Raw genomic sequence first — 6903 nt, forward strand, 5'->3', positions numbered from 1 at the left:
CCTGTTTCTGGGTCTATGTGCAAAGGAAATGAAATCAGCATCTCGAACAGATACCTGCACCCCCAGCTCAGTGCAGCCTCATCCACAGCAGCCAGGACACGGAGACAGCCTAAGTATCCACTGCTGGAGGAATGGATAAGGAGACACGGTGCTTACATCCGATGGAGTATCCCTGAGTCACAAAAAAGCAGGACATCCCGCCGTTTGGGACAACTTGGATCCACCTGGAGGACATTATGCTAAGTGAAAGAAGTTGGACAGAGAAAGGCAATTGCTGTATGCTATCACGTCTACGTGGAATCTAAAAAAAGAAAAGGCGGAGCTCATAGAAACCCGGAGCGGAGTGGCACGGGGTGTGACAGAAGTGGGGAGATGTGGGTCAGTGGGTACACACTTCCCACGTACACCCAGAACGTTCTGGGCATCTGATGGACAGGATAGGGACCGCAGGTAACGGTACCGTGTCAGAGACTTGCAAATTGCCGAGCGCCTCTCCAGCATCCTCACGCACGCACAGAAACGGTAACTTGGAGGGGATGTGCTCGTCAATTAACTTGATTACAGTAATCATTTCATAATGTATAGGTATATCAAATCATCACACTGTACAACTTGAATATATGCAATTTCATTTGTCAATTATACCTTCAGAAATCAGGAGGATAAAAAAAAAAAAGCAATCCTAACTAAAAAAACAGTGCGCTTGGAACCCTGCCTGGCACGTGGGTGAGCTCTAGTGGGGAGCACGAGCTGCGGGAGCTTGGCCTTACTCTCTGCTGCTGAGAAAGACCCCGGCGGCCCCCTGCCCACCGGAAGCCAGCCCCGCGCCCCTCGGGCCGTGCTGTCCTCCTGGAGGGCATAAACCATCCCATGGGCACCACGCTCAGACAAGGCCCCTCGGAGACAATGATGGAATGAGAGAAAGCAAGGCCACCTCACAACTCCGTGGAAGCGCAGATGAAGACAAGCTCGCCGTGCCCCGCACCGCCCCCCCAGCCTAGGAAGCAGCCCCGCACTGGGCTCAAGGGGGGGACAGCTGCTGCATTGCCCCTGTCACTCCATCTTCCTCGTGGTCTGCAGAGCAGGGTTCTCGAACCCCGGGCTCCCCATGGCGTGCTTCTCCCTCGCTGCTATGGGGACGAGGCCAGCCCAGCTCGTTGGGCTGTGGGTGGGATCCCCTGGCATTTGGCTGAGGGCATGCGCCCACCAGCTGTGTGGCTCTGGGCACACGGCTCCGGCCCTCTGGGCATATCGAGAAGCTAGAGGGCATTAAAGGACAGGGGGCCCATGGCCTGGCCGGCAGACGCTGCCCTCTGACTCTCAGGAGCAGAGGGGTGAGGGCCCTGGCCTCCAGGGAGGCCAAAGCCCAGGTGTCTGCCCACCCGGGCCTTTTCTCTTCAGTTTTCAGATATGGAAACTGAGTCTCAGAAACACCTTCCCCGGGAACCTCAGAGCCAGGTGGTGCAGGGTGGGGGAGGAGAGGGACCCCCAGAGATATCTGAAACCTGAGGGCAAACGGGTGGGCTTGGTGGCTCTTGAGGACATCCCAGCATGCCCAGCCTCCACGGTCCTTTCACTGTACCTTCTGTCGAGGATTTGGTTTCAGACCCCTAGCCCCGGATTCTGAAGTTCGCCGCTGCTCTTCTCCCTTGTGGTGATTGGTCAAGGCTGACAGCTCAACCTGTCCTCCCCCAGGCATGTTCCCCAGGGTGACATGGGTGAGGAGGAGGAACAGTAGGAGGGAGAAAGAAGAGGTCCTCCCCTGGAGAGCCTCAGGAGGCTAGGAAGCACCTACTCCGCCCCCCGCCACTGGCCTGGCTGTGTGTTCTAGAAAGTGTTGGAGGGATCCAGCACGTCGGAGCAGGGGTCCAAACTGGGCCCTGTGGGCTTTGGAAACCACGGGGCCAGAAGAGCAAGTGGTGTTTGCCCTAGTCTGGATGTGAGGGCTCAGTATGAATCCCTACTACCTGTATCCTGCGTTTTATCATCTGGAAACTGAACGCCCTGAGAGGCCGTCAGTCTGCCCGGAGTCACACAGCACATTCTCGGAGAATCCAGGGGAGACCAGGTCTTCCACCCTCCATCCAGGTGTGGGAGCTCTGGACCCCTCCCTGGGACTGGAGCTGACCCCCGCGGGGGCCGTGTGGACGTCCGCCACCCTCTGCCACACCAGAGAGCCCTAGGGTGGACTTTATCTCTTCTGCAGCTGAGCGGGAGGCGGGCCAGCTGCAGCCCCGGCCCCCCCCCCATCCCGCGCAGCCCCCAGGGCCTCCCCCAGTCCCGCCGCTGCAGTCTGCCAGATGCCCCCGGCTCCGCACGCCCCCAGCACCGCCCCCAGGCGGTCCTGGGGCCGCGAGATGGAAGCGCGGGGTCCAGGCGGGAGATGCCCAAGGTTCAGACACGCTGATCCTCCCGCCTCCTCCAAGCAGCCCTAGTCGGCTTGCTGCCCACGCCTCCGCAAGTCCCCACGCCTGGGGCGGGCCCCTAATTGTGAGTGACAGTGGCACATGGTCCCCCAGCAACTGACCCCCACCTGGGGGGCAAGGCCAAGATCCCCTCAAGCCCCCCATCAGCCCCCTCTCTCATCATCCTGTCCCCTGTCCCCCGTGCTGGGCCAGGGCGTCTGTCTCCCCCCCCCATTACGCCCACGCCGCTGCTCCCCCCCATCCCGCACCAGGCACGTCGAGCTCCGCAGGCCCGCCAGCCCCGCGCTGGCCCCCCTCCGGTCCCCCTCCGATCCCCGAGCCCGGCCGCCCCCACAGGCCCACCGCCCCGCCTCCTGCCAGGACGCCAGCAGCCGGCGGTGCGTCAGCGACTGGGGCTGTGCGCACTTCATTTATTCAATAGCTCTGGGCCTGAAAAATACCGGCGAAATTGCATCCCATTTTCCCCAAGCCCATTAGCAACCAGCGGCTCATTCTCGGTAATTCTGCTGAACCACTCCGGGCTGCCAGGGAGGGGGCTCGGTTCAGCTGCCGCCCCCACCGGCCCAGAGAACAATAGCCTGACTTAGTCACCGGCAGAGGGTGGGACCCCCGCAGCCCCAGTCCCCCGCCTCTGCCAGCTGAGCCTTGTTCTGGACTTTTCTCTGCCTTCAGTGTTTTCTGCTCCTCTCCACGCACTCCTAGCACCCCCTCAAAATCCACCTCCCTGGGCCCCCTGGTTGGATTCCTCCCCGGGGGCTCCCACAGCCTGGCTACTCTGACCACCTGCCACCCCAGGCGGGAGGGTGCCCTTGGGGGCGGGGCGTCAGTTACAGCAATGACCTCCGCCAGCCCCCTCCTTTCCTGAATGTTCACCTGGCCGCCACTGAGCCCACCTGACCTGCATTAAAGCCCAGCACCCCTGTCTTCCCACAGGGGACCCCGACTTGGAGTGGCATCCCCTCCCACCTGCTGGCCGCAGGACCTCAGGCAGGTGGCTGTCCCGACCCCGGACTGACTGGTTTTCAGTGGAAAATGGGAAAAGGTGATATTAAAAGCTGCCAGGCAGGAGGCAGGGGCATTCCGGGAGAGGGAGGAGGAAAGGGGACCTTTGTCGTCGGGCATGTCCTCTGGGCCGTGGGCCGCGTCTTGGGGCTGTGCATTCCCCACCTCACGCTGAGGCCATGACTGAGGGGTCTTTCTCCCCGACCCTGAGGGTGACCCAGGGGTCTAAGTCCTTTGTCTTCGGGCTTGCATGCGGCTAGGGAGAGAGCGGGCACCACGAGCTCTCTGTCCAGAGCGGTGGGCTGCTGGGGTCCCGCTGGCTAAGTACAAGCCTGATGCATGAAGTATTAATACACACTCATGGCCTCTGTCTTGTTCTAGGCTATGTCCAAAGTGCCAGGGAGCTTGGGGAGGCCGGCGAGCCCCTAGCTGCGGCTCCTTCTGGTGAATCACAGCACTCAGAGGATCCTGGAGAAGGGGACATGGGGGGAGATGTGGACGCGAGGCAGTTGGCCGGTCTTCCCCTGGGCCATGGTGGGGGTTGGTTCTAGCTTGGGGACCCCTGTGTGGTGCACATGTGAGGCAGGGAAGCAGGAAACCTGGGGCTGTGGGGCTTTTCGGGGGACCCACGCAGTGACCCCCCCATTGGAGAGATGGAGCATCATCTCTTTGCCCCAAGCCCAGGAAGAGGCAGCCTTAGTAAAGCTGGGCGCGCCCCCCACACCCCTGCCGGGTGCTGTGCGGCCGCCAGCCCCCTTCCTCCTGGAATGGCCTCAGGAAAATGTCAGTGCGGAGGGAGATGCCAAATGGAAGATGGCAGCAGACAGGAGCCGAGCATCAGCCCCGCCAGACCCAGCCGGGCCTCTGCAGGGAAGGGGCCCTTGGCCCCCGCTGCCCAGGGACTCACGAGAGCCCTGCGCCCCACCCCTCCGGGGGCTCCGTTCGTGGCTTCCCTGGGGCACAGCGGCTGCAGCCCGAGCTCAGCTTCCCCTGAGGGTCCCAGCCGGGTGTGGGGCTGGGGCAGGAGAGGCAGGGACATCGGCAGGGACCTCCGAGGGACAGGGCGCTCACCAGCCACTCCACGCTGTGCTGGGCGCAGGCTCAGGTCTCTCTCCCAAGACCCCAGGTCAGACAGTAAGGAAACAAGGCTCAGAGGGCTTGAGTCCCTTCCTCAAGGTCACACAGCAAGCCGGTGGCAGAGGTAGGCTGGTTGCTCAGGGGAGCCCAGTCTGGGGCTCCTGCAGCGTCAGTGACCCCTCGGTCCCCGGACCCATCCGCTGCTTAAGCTTAAGGTGGACAGTGAAGTATGAGCAGCCTCAAGCCGTCAGCCCCTCGATCCCCCTGACTGAGGGCTGGAAATGTAATTGTCTTGTGGAAAACAAACTTTTCTTTCTGTGAGAGAAACTCAGTTTTATTCTCGGGCACTGTGTGACCCCGGCCTTGCTCCGTCAGATGTCCGGCCTCCCCGGGCGCCCACCAAAGGGGAGGTGTGGCCGGCCAAACAGTCCTCAGAACGGGCACAGTGCCCCCTGAGCCCCGGGAAACAAATGAGCATGGCCATTAGGGGAACTGGAAGTGAGGGGAAGAACCGCCCACCTTGGAGAAAAGAGGCCTCATCACCAAGAGGCCAGAGTGGGGTCACCTTCATTAGTGACCAGGGGAAGATGAGAGAGTCCTGTGGCTTGGGGGCATCACACTGTGACCCAGGAGCACCTACACAGAGTGTGGGTTGCTTTAGTCTCAGAAAGAACCAGTGAGAAACCACACTTCGGAGAGAGCTGGGTCCACTCTGACCCCAAACCTTTCTTCTAGCCCAGCTTGTGACACAGCAGTCACCAATCAACCAGGATCCACAGCTCCTTACTGTCTCTGCCAGTAGACATCTCTGCTGCCCAACTTCCTAGACCTCTTCGCACCCCACTTGGGGTCCCTGACCTTGGCTCAGACACATAGAACGGCCCGAGCCTCACGTGCACATCTGTGTGTGTATGTGTGCACAGAGCAGAGTAGGTGTGTGGTGTATACAATCATTTACATACATATTCCTCAATCTTCTGAAAGTCGATGTGGGGGTGTGGGGCTGGCTGGGTAGAGCTGGGGATTGGGGCTCAAGTGGGGAGACAGAGAGGAGCTCCTGGGTGAGAGACGCCTTGTGACACGGCCCCGCTCGCTGAGGTTTGGGGCTCAAACTCAGGGAGGGCTGCCCTGCCAGGGCTCTCCCAGCTCTGGGGTTCCCGCTGTACCCGGAGCCAGCCTGAATCACAGCACTGGCCACTAGCCAGCATTGTCTGTCCATCTGCCCTGCCCTCTGACCCCGAGCTCGTTTGCATATGATACATCTGAGAGTCCCCAAACCCAGCGCACCCCCTTCTGTCCTTAATTCTCCAGCTCCTCTCCAGGGCCAGGCTCCCTGCTGAGTTCCATCTTGCTCCCCAACTATGAACACCTAACTCAGCGACCCCGACTTGAACTTCTACCTCTGGGCCCTCCCACGCAGGCATCAGCCCACTCCTCCCCACCTCCAGGACCCGGGCAGGAGAGTCCCCAAGACAACAAAGTCAGGGCTGGGAGCTGCTCAGAAGTTCACCTCTGCTCCAAGGACCAAAACGGGTCAATGACCAAGGCAAGAGAGCAGATAAATAGTGGGGTATATCACCGTCTTAACCACAAAAGTAAAGGGGGACACCTTAGTTATGTCACAGGGTCTCAGGTCCCTGAGAGCCGTGAATCATCTCATGGCTAACATTCACCTCCTTGCACAGATTCACTCATCCGATCCTCACTGCAGCCCCATTTGATGGATGGGAAGCCTGAGGCACACAGAGCTGGAGTAGTGCTCTCACCATTGTACTCGGGCTGTCAGGGTACAGTGCCTGCACCCCCAGAACCCTGCTGCATGCCTTTGCAGGGGTGGGGCGGGAGGAAATGGCTATTTCTCAAAGGTCTGCATCCCAGGGGACCAGTAGAGCCCCTCTGAGGCCCCAGCTTCCCAGATGGGACAGGGATCCGCTGAAGGGACAGCGCGTGTAGGGCTGCAGCAAGGGATGGCAAAGGCTGTCTGCAGCAGGGGAGGAGGGGAGGCCCAGCCCCCAGGACACAGGGCTGGACCTAGGTGACACACTGAAGCTTCACGAGCAATGGGGTCTGATTCTCAAATTCCAGTTGTTTCCTCTGGGGAGCCATAATTCCCCCAGGCAACTCCTGGAAACTTCCATGGCCAGTTCCGGCTGGATGATGCATTGGGAAGAGAAGGGCAAGGGGTGAAAAGCGGAAGAAGGGGTGAGGAGTCCCAGGGAGAGAGGGGGTACGAGCCCCATCCTGTCCCACCTCCCGGGACTGTGGGAATGCAGGGAGAACTGCAGGGGTGGGGGGCTTCCCTGGATAATGGAGGGGGACTAAGAATGTAGCGGGGTGTTTGGATAGTTGGTGGCCCAGGAACCCGGAGGGCTGGGTCACGTGGGGCAGTGGCCCAGGA

This window comes from Leptonychotes weddellii, chromosome 9, assembly GCF_054177405.1.
Source record: "Leptonychotes weddellii isolate Sample4059 chromosome 9, ASM5417740v2, whole genome shotgun sequence".
In the NCBI taxonomy this organism is placed as follows: Eukaryota; Metazoa; Chordata; class Mammalia; order Carnivora; family Phocidae; genus Leptonychotes; species Leptonychotes weddellii.